Source organism: Eleutherodactylus coqui, chromosome 1, assembly GCF_035609145.1.
Source record: "Eleutherodactylus coqui strain aEleCoq1 chromosome 1, aEleCoq1.hap1, whole genome shotgun sequence".
Taxonomy (NCBI): Eukaryota; Metazoa; Chordata; class Amphibia; order Anura; family Eleutherodactylidae; genus Eleutherodactylus; species Eleutherodactylus coqui.
The window spans coordinates 182,740,143-182,752,423 of record NC_089837.1 but is presented as its reverse complement, the minus strand read 5'-3'; the positions used below and the strand labels follow the sequence as shown (position 1 = coordinate 182,752,423).

At 40.1% G+C, this 12,281-nt stretch overlaps 1 protein-coding gene across 1 annotated transcript in view; it reads left to right on the top strand.

Moving 5' to 3' along the window:
- B3GAT2 (beta-1,3-glucuronyltransferase 2) overlaps window positions 1–12,281 on the top strand; it is a 169,353-nt gene that overhangs the window by 71,864 nt on the left and 85,208 nt on the right. The window lies entirely within an intron of this gene.

Below are 12,281 nucleotides of genomic sequence, written 5' to 3'. Positions count from 1 at the left end.
GGGGTTCTCTATGGTTTTGGGCGCTCAAGAACTCTACAAGTGGGCAATGGGGCCTAAAAGGACTTCAAGCAAAATTTGTGTTCCGAAAGCCACCGGTCGCTCCTTTCATTTTGGGCTCCGTTGTGTATCCAGACATAAGATTAGGGCCACAATGGGTATGTCTCTGAACACGGGGCAAACAGGGGTATCCATTTTTGGGTGTAAGTCTTCCTTCATATGTGTGCTGTACAAAAAAAGCTGTTTTTAAAATGACAGAATTGCCGAAAAAACGAAAATCACAATTTTTTCCTTTTGCTTGGTTTGAATTCATTCAAAAACTGTGGGGTCAAAATATGCAGTACACCCCTAGATAAATTCCTTAAGGGGTCTAGTTTTCAAAATGGGGTCATTTGTGGGGGTTTTCTATGGTTTTGGGCGCTCAAGAACTCTACATGTGTGCTATGGGGCCTAAAAGGACTTCAAGCAAAATTTCTGTTTTGAAAGACACTGACTACTCCTTTCATTTTGGGCCCCGTTGTGGACTCAGATATAACAATAGGGCCACAATGGGTATATTTCTGAACACGGCAGAAATAGGGGTAAACATTTTGGGGTGTAAATCCTGATTTTCATGTAAACTATAGGAAAAAAATATGTCTTTAAAATGACAGATTTGCAAAAATATGAAATTTTACTTTTTCTCCTCTAAATTGAATTAATTCCTGAAAAAAAACTGTGGGGTCAAAATACTCATGACACCCCTCAGTGAATACATTAAGGGGTGTAGTTTTTAAAATGAGGTCATTTGGGGGGGTATCTATTATTCTGACACTCATGAGCCTTTCCAATCTCGGCTTGGTATAGGAAAACAAAGTGTTCCTCAAAATGCTAAAAAGTAATGTTAAATTTGTACGTCTCCTAAATAGTTAAAAAAAACGAAAGTTTTTCCAATGTGCGCCCAAAATAAAGTAAACGGGTGGAAATATAAATCTTAGCAAAAATTTCTATATTATGTTTGCACATATTTAGGATATTGCAGTTGGAAATGTGAAAAAATGACGATTTTTTCAAAATTTTCCCAATTTTGGCGCTTTTAATAAATAAACACAATTTCTATCGGTCTATTTTTTCCGCCTAAATGAAGCACAACATGTGGCGAAAAAACAATGTCAGAATCGCTTGGATATGCAAAACCTTTCTGGTGTTTTTCCATGTTAAAGTGACACATGTCAGATTTGCAAAATTTGGCCTGGTCATTAAGGCGCAAACAGGCTTGGTCACTAAGGGGTTAATATAATATTATGTATGTGATCAGTCTTAAAGGGGTTGTTTCGCGCCAAAACTGTTTTTTTTTTTCCATAGGCCCCCCGTTCGGCGCAGGACAACCCCAAAGGATGTGTTAAAAAAAAGAATTTTATTACTTACCCAAATCCCCGCTCTGCGACGTCTTCCTTCTTCCTTCTTCTTCCTTCACCAGGATGGCCACCGGGATCTTCACCCACGATGCACCGCGGGTCTTCTCCCATGGTGCACCGTGGGCTCTGTGCGGTCCATTGTCGATTCCAGCCTCCTGATTGGCTGGAATCGGCACACGTGACGGGGCGGAACTACGAGGACCAGCTCTCCGGCACGAGCGGCCCCATTCACCAGGAAGAAGACCGCACAGCGCAAGCGCGTCTAAAAAAGCAAGAAGACATCAGAATTAGACGGATCCATGGCGACGGGGACGCTAGCAACGGAGCAGGTAAGTGAATAACTTCTGTATGGCTCATATTTAATGCACGATGTATATTACAAAGTGCATTAATATGGCCATACAGAAGTGTATAACCCCACTTGCTGCCGCGAGACAACCCCTTTAAGTGTCATGCACATGGCCGGATTGCGTCTAAGGGAGAGAGAATACTTCACAAAAAAAGCTCATTGAGCTCTAAACTTGAAGCTTCACAAGCATGTCTAAGAAAACGGATCTTGAAAATAAAGGAAGCAATGCAGAAATCATTCAACAACATAATGAACAGAGATAATTATGTAAAGAAATATTTGCCATGACAAAGGTGCAGGTAACTTGTAACTGCTATTCACATGTAGTACAGTGACTCCTAGTATCAAAGTTTAAATTGAGGGTCACACTTTATTCATAAGCCGCTTTGAGAAGAGGATAACAAGATCAAGCAGCACTGGTATCTGCTTACTAGTACAATCTGTCGATATTAGTGTGTCTGTACTTTGGGGCAACCACTTTTTCTCCTCAGAAACACTTGCATGTGTAAATTTGAGACTTGCTTTGCACATTACTGTCTTGAACTACTGCACATCTCTACTTCCCTCGCTCCTGTGCAGACAGTGTTGCTGAAGAACACACCTTAAATAGGACCCGTTATCACTCCTGACATGTCAGTATACTCATGTTCAATAGAGGAGGTGCAAGAGTATTACATCAAAGAGCTATAAAAAGCAAACAAAAAGCAAGTGTGGGAGCTTGCAAGTGTGCATGCTGTGGCTTAAGTGTGTGACTTCTGACTTTAGAAGGGAGTGACTTATATTTATTTACTGCTTATCTCTTTTAGTTTTCACATCCATGTATTACTTGTTTCTAATTTATCTGTACTATCTCCATTTAGAATGTGCTCCATGAGAATTAGTCATACCATCCAGTCAGCCATTTGAAAACGCATACTGCTATATGAAATGTGTCAAATTTGGGAGGCTAGATCCTGGATCTAAATGAGCAGCTTGCATCACCAAGATCCATTGACAATATGGAAAGAAGTTTGCTGCTCACTGACCAGGTACATGCTGAAGTAGATGGTAGCATGAAAGTGCAAGGTGATCAGACAGCTAGCTGGATGACAATTAAAAGGAAGGGTAGAGGGAAGAGTGCCAGTGAGGCTAGACTTGAACTGGCACACCCCAACAAGTTTGCATAGTTGGCAGATGAGGGGAATGCCAGGGGGATGTCTGCTCCAGTAAGAAAGGGAACAGGAATGCAGGGCAAGCTAGGTAGGTCTTTGTAGTGGGGGATTCAATTATTAAGCAGAGAAAGAGGGCAATCTGTCACAAAAACTGTGATCGTCAAGCAGTGTGTTGTCTTCCCGATGCGGATTGGGTTGACAGATTATTGGGAGGGGCTAGTGAGGACCCAGTGGTAATGGTGCACATTGGCATCAATGACAAAGTTAGAGATAGGTGAAAGGTCTTTAAAAATGATTTCAGGACACTAGTATTCAAACTTAAAAGTAGTATTTTCTGAAATTCTACCTGTACCATGTGTCACATCAAAAAGGCAGAGGAAGATGAGGGAGGTAAAGAAGTGGCTCAAGATCTGGTTTAGGAAGGATGGAAATGGGCTCCTGAAGAACTGGGCTGACTTTGCTGTTGGCTACAGGTTCTACCGTAGGGGCTGCATCTCAGTGGGGAAGGGGCAGCTATAGAGAAGATATCTAGAAGGTTAGAGGAGTGTTTAAATTATGGACTTGGGAAGGGCAACAGAGATAGAAGGGAAGATAGTTCCATCGACCTGGAACTAAGTAATGAAAATGGAGGTGGATCAGTGGACGGGTTAGTACAGTTAGAACTATCAAAACAGTTAATAGGGATCCACTTAAAATAAAAAATAACCAAAAACCTCTAAACTGCATGGTGACTAATGTTAAAAGTCTGACCAATAAAGATAACAAACTGTAATTACTAATGTCTGAGAGAAACTATGACACAGTGGGAATAACTGAGACTTGGTTGGATGAAAGCTGTGGCTGGGCAGTTAACCTACAAGGTTACCTTGTTTAGAGGGAATCATGAAAACCAGAAAGGGGGAGGGGTTTCTCTTTATGTAAAGTCCTATATGTAGCCCACACTACGGGAAGATATGTGTCAGGGAAATTAACATGTGGATTCTCTGTGGGTAAAAATACACAAAATTATAATAGGGGTTTGGTATAAACTATCAAATATAACAGAAGCCACTGAAAATCTATTACTAAGATACATAGATGAGGCTACAAATCACAATGAGGTAATTATTATGGGAGACTTTAACTATTAAATATAATCTGCTAAACTGAAACCTAAAGATCCCATAAATGAAAAAAGTTTCCGTCAATAACTAACGATAATTACCTCCACCAACTTGTGCAGGAGCCAACTAGAGGATTGGCTATTTGGAATTTAATATTCACCAATAGACCTGACAGAATAACAAAGGCGCAGGTAGAGGGGTAGGAAATAGGGACCATAATGTTTTCACTTTTTTTTCACTAGGATGTTTAATCAGGGAGCCACAAAAATATTAATCTTCAGGAAAGCAAGATTAGATCAGCTGAGAGATGCTCTTAGCCTTACGGACTGGGTTAATGTCCTCAAAAATCAGAGTACAGACAACAAATGGAACATTTTTAAAGCATTTTAAATACTCAGTGTCAGCGGTACATACCCTAAAGATGTCTGACTAAAGATGTAAAGAGGGCAATAAACAACAAAAATAACGCATTTAACCCCCTAAGGACATGGGCTTTCACCTCTGCTTTCAAAAGCCATAACTTTTTTATTTTCCCGTTGATATGGCCGTATGAGGTCTTGTTTTTTTGCATGGCTTTATTGGTTTTGGGTACATCTAATGTATTTTAAAACTTTTATTATGTTTTTTTGGAGGGCAGAGAGAAAAAAACATAATTTTTGTCATTGTTTTTTTCTATTTTTTATAGCGTTAATCAGGCAGCATAAATGACATGATAATTTTTTTCTGCAGGTTGGTACAATTTTGACGATACAAAATTGTTTTATTTAGGTTCCTCCACTTTTGCACAATAAAAACTCTTTTTAATTTATTTTTTTTTTACATTCACGTCCTATAACTCTGTGGGGTCTTGTCTTTTGCATGACAAACTGTAGTTTTTATTGGTAACATTTCGGCGGACATATGACCTTTTTCTATCAGTTTTATTACCTATTCTGCCTCTGGATTTTAGTTGTTAATTTTTACGTTTTTTTATTGTGCATGATAAATAATGTGTTCAATTTATGGTACAGGGAAAGTATGGAAAGAAGGGGAGTTTTTGTTATGTTGCTTTTTTTTACATGATTTTTATATATCTATTTTACATTATTTATGTCGCCGTAGGGGACTTGAACTAGAAAAGTTCTGGTCGCAATGATATAATGCACTGTACTGCAATGCATTGTCGCTCATAATAGCAATCACAGGCTTTGACATGCTCGGACACCACTGTTTGACGTTCACTTGCCATGACAACGCATCAGCCCTCTGCATTTCACAGCCAGCTCCCACTACAGGATGGTGCGGGCTCACTTCTGAGCATGTGCCATCCACAATATGTAAGTTTTTGTCCAGTTGGGTTAACTAAAACCTATAAGGAAGAAAATAAATTATGCAAAAACAAATATAAGCAGCAAGGTGAAGAAAGGGAGACTCATTGTCAAAAAGCGTCAGAATACCCCTAAACTGTTCATCAACTTTATAAATAGTAAACAGATTAAACCTGAAAGTATTGGAGCTTAAAAAGATTAAAATAGATAAATCGCCAGGTTCCCATGTCATAGAGTCCGGGTTCTAAGGGAATTAGGTAATGTGATAGACCATTGTTTTTTATATTTAAGGACTCTGTATAATGGAGTCTGTTCTACTGGATTTGTGCATAGAAAGTGTGGTGTCAATATTCAAAAAAAGAGTCAAAAAGTGAACCTGGAAACTACAGGTTGGTAAGTCTAACTTCTATTGTGTAAGATGTTTAAGAGGTTTCTAATAGATGCTACAGTGCACATAGCTGTATAACTCCATATCAGCAAGGGGTCATTCCTGTCAAAGCATTCTGATCAGTTTCTATGAGGAGGTAAGTTCTAGACTGAACGAGGGAGCGGATTGTATTGTATATATTTTGATTTTTCCAAAATGTTTAATACTGTGCCGCTTTGGAAAAGGGTCACTGATTGGGTCACTGTTACCCCTGGGGTATCACAGGGACAGAGGTCAGTATTAGGCCCTATTTTTCCTAATATTTGTATTAACGACCCCGTAGAGGAATTGTATAGTATAATATCAATATTTGCAGATGATACAAAACTATATAAAGTAATTAACACAAGAAAGTACAGCTAACAGTTGCAAATAGGCGGAAAAGGGGCAAATGAGGTTTAACACTGATAAATGTAATCTTATGCACATAGGCAGGGAAAATACATGTCACCATTATAAATTAAATGGGAAATCATTGGATAACACTGACATGTAGAAGGTCATGGGGATTTTAGTTAACTATAAACTCAACTGAAGCAACCAGTGTCAGGCAGCTGTTGTCAAGGCAAATAGGATCATGGGGCGCATTAAAAGAGGAAAAGGGGCACATGATGAGAAGGTTGTTCTTCCTCTTTACTAGTCACTGGTCAGGCCACATATGGAATGTTATGTACAGTTTTGGGCACCGATACTCAAGAAAGATATAGTGGAGCTTGAGTGGGTTCACGACAGGTAACTAAGGTAATAAATGAAATGGGGGGACTACAATACCCCAAGAAGTTATCAAAATTGGGGTTATAATTTATTTAGAAAAAAGATGGCTGAACAGCAACCTAATTGCTATGTATAAATATATCAGGAGACAATACAGAGATCTCTCCCATGATCTGTTTGTACCCAGGACTGTGACTGTAACAAGGGGGCGCCCTCTACGTCTAGGGGAAAGAGGATTTCTATACCAACATAGGAGGGGGTTCTTTACTGTAAGAGCAGGGAGACTGTGGAACACTCTCCCTGAGTATGTGGTGGTGGAGAACTCGATAAAATGGTTCAAGAGGAGCCTGGATGCCTTTCTTGAGTATAACAGTATTGCTTGTTATAGTCACTGATTAGGATTGTTAATCCAGGGATTATTCTGATTGCCAGACTGGAGTGGAGAAGGATTTTTTCCACTAAAATAAGGAAAATTGGCTTCTACCTAATGGGTTTTCATGCATTCCTCTAGATCAACATTGTAGGATAAAAAGCTGAACTGGCTTAAGATGTGTCTTTTCAGTCTAACATACTGCGTTACAATGGATCATCTTTTCTTAGAATTTAGAAATAAATTGACAACTGAGTGTTACCATTCTACTTGACAGAGAGTTGTATCCATGCACTGTCTTATAGTGTCAGTATTGATTGAACAATGTGAGAGTTTGACAGGACTCCCCTCCTCCCCAACTGATAACACCCGCTTGACGATTTACTCACTAGTTTCTACAAGGAATAACAGGGGAATGGCACAACACAGAATTATAAGTAAAATGTTTTAGAATTGTTATTTCACAGGTAATACAAGTGTTTTCTTAATCAGACAAGTCATAAGAGGTGATAGATCCTCCTTAAGGCCGCCTGCAGACGGGCAGAAATTCCGCAAATGCAATCCTATGCAGACCGCTGCGGTTTGTCCACGCGAAATCTCGCACGGCAAACAAACCGCAGCATGCTCTATTCCTGTCACTGCCCGGCCGCCGGCTCCGGTCTGCGCGTGAAAGATCCGGAGCTGCGGGGCGCGGGTGAGTATGCGCTGCTCTCTGCAGGCGCTCGGCTCGGGTCCCGCGGCGAGAATTCTCGCTGCCGGATCCGACCCGGCCATCTGCAGGCGGCCTAAAGAGGATGGATTGAGGCCCCCATGTTTGGATATGATTACCTATTCAGAAATACACATTCCATGTGAAAATATTGACAGGCAACTAAAGGCACTTTTTATGAGCATGAATCCACTAGTTTTTCCACCCATGCTAACCTCATGGCAGTCTTGTTGAATTAGTGAAGACAAATGTTAGGCACACATACCACAATCATCATTGGGTGAACGCAACAAGAACTGTATCAGATCACTGAGTGAGACTTCTGTGAAAAAAGGAGTCTGGTGCACAGCACAGCCTTCCAATAAATATACTTAAGGCAATGCAATAAAGATCAATACTTTTTATCATGTAGATGAGCACATGTGCTTGGTCACATCTCCTGCACTGCATTTAAAGAGCCTCTTTCACAGCACACTTACTTCTCCGCTTCTGTCATCACAATGCAAAATTGGCCCAGGCAACAATTGCAGCTTTTTCTGCCTTTATCCCGGCTTTACTGATGAAGAGGTTCTCCAACTCGAAACGTGTTTAATTGCTGATATTCTACATAATAAAAAGTACTGATCTTCACTGTCTTGCCTAATGTATATTTTTCATATGCTGTACACCAGGCTCCTTTTTTTTATAGTTATCTCACGCAATATTCGACTCCTACCCAATCAGGGTAAGGTGTTCAAACTGGTTGGCAGCACCTCAATTTACACTTCATCTCCAATTCTAACCCATGGGGTCATTTAAACCTCCCCCAAACTTCAGGCACTATTTTGGGATTGCACTTTTCCTTCTCCACCTCGTTCTGTATCAGATCGTGGCTATCCTACATAATAAAATGATTCATGTAATAATGGAGCATGCAGAGCTCTAAATATAATACACTGAATGAATATGAAAGTAGTATCTTCCTGTAGTTGCTAACGTCTGCAGAATTGTGCTGCTCTGCATATTCTTCACTAGGACCATGTATTATGAAATACCTCAACAAGGGAGAGAAAGATAGATGTATTTATTTGGACATAAATTCAATGAAAATGGAAATGTTTTCCCTGAGGATATTCTGTAGACAGAATACAAATTAGAAAATGTGTTACTGCTGATTTCAGGCCAATTTCTAAATGAAAGATGTTTACGCATTTAGAAATGCATATGCTTCTCCCATGTCTTAAATAGATGTCTCAAAAATAATTACATGTTTCTTTTCCATTAGTCGTACATCTATCTAATGCAGAAATGTGCATTAACTCAGAGCAGAAAGAAAAGATCCTCATAAACATTTTAACATATGACTGGTTCTTTTTTGAGTCACAGACCATGACCTCGTACCAGAGAATTGTAGTTAAGACTGCACACAACCCCCTTCATACGTCTTTCTGAATATTCACTGCTAAAATGATTACCTCTCCAATTAGATACTGACTTCTTCTGGACCTAGAAATTGGTTTATTATTTAGCATTATATGGATGTTTAACCAAAAGTACAGGCTTTCTCCAATGAAAAGATTGATGCAAACATTATCTGATAAGACCTGTAAACTGATATTCTGAATGCATCTTTCAGTGTTATAATTGAAGAAGTATGTCACGGTAACGGGGTCAGCAGGCCTGTGAATACAGCACCTGTAGGCAGATCACTGGGTCATCTTATTCCCAGTTCCCTGGATCCTGCACTCGTGCAAGATGGATGCAGCGTAAATTGCACCCCACATAGTCTTGCACACCCCAAAACACTTCACTGCCACCAATGACCATTTCTGGATAGGTACTTCAGCCACCTTTGTTCTGTTCACTATGTGAATACCAGCCTTCTTGGTTTCCCCAGCTGACACACAAATGAATACATCTTTGGGGCTATGGATTACTTAGAGCTCAAGGACTGGCTATTAATGTTTTATTCTTTATTCTAAAACATTTAGCAGAGCTTAGATAAAAATATACAAAAGGAATGAGTTACAAAAGGGGTAAAGAACATACAAATACATACAATAAGAGTTATTAAAAGGAACAAAATAATAGAGAACACTGGTCTACAAGGTTGATTCAAATAGTCCTTGTTATAAAGAGCATGCAGAAAGATGGGCAGTCCTGCATCAGATAAAATCTAGGTCTGACAATGGGGAGGATATTTTCAAAGTCTCTTCGAGCCGAACACCTGCCACACTTCTTGTGACATCACGCAGAGGCTGCCTAAGTATGTTCAGATCTTCTGAATGGAAACTCAATTTAATATTTAGGCCATATGTCCCTAGGAGGCACTCCATTATATTTTGTAGCATGAATTTACCAACAATTAGACATCAAACACCTTATGTACAGGACTATTAATCTAGTAGGTGTGCAATTTCATGTGTTCTGGGGGGTTGCACAGAGATGGGAGTGAATGCATTGTATTCGCATTACATTCCTGATTCCGAAAATATAACTGATGTCTGGCTAATATTCGCAGATTACTCATAATCCCGATTATTAATTTTTTCTTTGTCTCATCTCAGTAGTTGAAGATCCAGACAGCCAGTCTGTGAGAATGTGTATTGGAGAAGCAGGGAGACAATGGACTCTCAGACAACTGGATAATTTTGTTATCCTACAACAAAGGCTTCCTTGCTTGTCCCAAAAGAAGCAGATGACATTAAAGGCCCCTCTGTACAGGTGTGAAAGACATTTTGACAAATATTGATGAAGCATTTGTTGACAACAGGATATACACTTGACAAAACTTGTTCATAATTCATCCAACAGTTTTTTTCTCAGATACAGGATGGCTGATACCAGGGGCAATAATTAACATGCAAAGATGGATGAATGTACTAGTATCACAGAGTAGTCTAACGGACGTTTTAATAAGTTGCACCTTGGATTCTTAGGCACAACTCGCATCAGACAGCACATGGACATCCCGTCTGTGTGCTGTCTAATGTACAGGACACTGCAAATTTACATGTACTATTCTCGGTCGAGAAATGGAGAAGAATAGCACAGGCTCTGATTTCATTTTACTTAGACTATACATCTGAGTAAAAAAAGGCCATGTGAATACACCCATCCAAATAAATGAGTTCTATTTCTGTCCAATTTTGGGGCCAAAAAATCGTTCCGAAAACGGGACAGAAAAATCATCCGTATGCATATAGGCTAACATTTATTTATAGTTTAATTATGGTAAGCACTTAACGTTCCGCATATTGAAGGTACAGAGTAAAAGTCAGAAACATGAAAGGGAAATATAGTAGAGTTTAGACTCTGTTGAAGGGTTCCATTGTAAATGCCAGAAAAAAACTGTACAGAATTCTGCTGTATTTCTTCTGATAAAATGACGTAATCCCTCAACGGAACCCATTATAGTCAATGGACTTCATCAGCCTCTGCAAGGATCTGTCATTTTGATGGATCCAGTGACCATTTAATTGCCATTCTTTTGTTCCATAATTGAGCAGAGATATGAGCAGAGCCTAATTATGCTTGGTGGGTGTGGGAAAGGATAGGTGTGGTAGAGAATAAGAGAGCGGAAGAGTGCTAATGTATATATATATATATATATATATATATATATATATATATCAGAAAGTGAAGAACTATTGCTATTAAAGCATTTGTTTTATTTTATGCATTTGTATGTATGAAGTCTGTAAAATGAGAAGAGTCGCAGAGGGACACATCTGAGTAGTCAGACCACACAGCACTCTCTAGGTCCACAACAAGAAGAAACCGTCTACTCAACAGTTATATAGAGAAAATATATATTTACAGACATGATATAGGGAGAAGGGAAAGACCCTTAATATGTGAGTTCTGTGGCTTCACTACATTTACTACACATCTACTGCTGCCTAAAATGGAATAGAGGGTTTGTCTACTCTATAAAAGAGGTTGTACCAAGATACAGATGGTCCCCTACTTGCGAACAGGTTTAATTCCAGGAGCCTGTTCGCAAGTACATTATGTCTGAATAAATGGTTGTATGGAGGGGATCGCGGGTGGATCCTGCGCCATACAACTTCAGGTTCAGGCTGTTCTTACAGCGAGCACCAGGCGGCACCAGTTCTGACGAACCACACCACTTGTCGGAACTGTTAACACTTTAAATGCTGCTGTCAGAATAGACAGCGGTATTTAAAGTGTTAACAGTTCCGACAAGTGGCGCAGCTCATTGGAACTGCTGCCGCCGGGTGTCCGCTTAAGGAAACCGACATTTGGGGGTCCTGTCAATGTCCCACGATAACATCGTGGGATGCTGTGTGGTTGTTAGGCAGCCGGGGGCCTTCCGAAAGGCCCCAGGCCTGCCTATGCAGAGTGCCTATCAAGCGCATAGCTTGATAGTCGCTTTGCATAGGCAGCCCTGGGGCCTTTTAGAAGGCCCCCGGCTGCCTAGCAACCGCACAGCATCCTGCGATCTGACCGGATAGGCTTGATAGAAGCCTGTCCGGTCCCTGCACAGAATGATGTTATGCCATAGCATTACATCATATTGTGCAGGACAGATTGTTCGCATCTTGCAAAGTTCATAACTCGAATGTTCACAAGTAGGGGACTATCTGTATATATAATGCTATCCCCTATCTACAAACTGCTAGGGCTTCCACCAATCTCAAGGAGAGAAGAGAAAGGGAGTTTACCAGTCACATTGCTAAACTCCCTCCCACCTCCCTTCTCCAACTGCTGTCATTGGCTTCCATAGAAGTCTATGGCAGCGGCCGTAGTCAGGC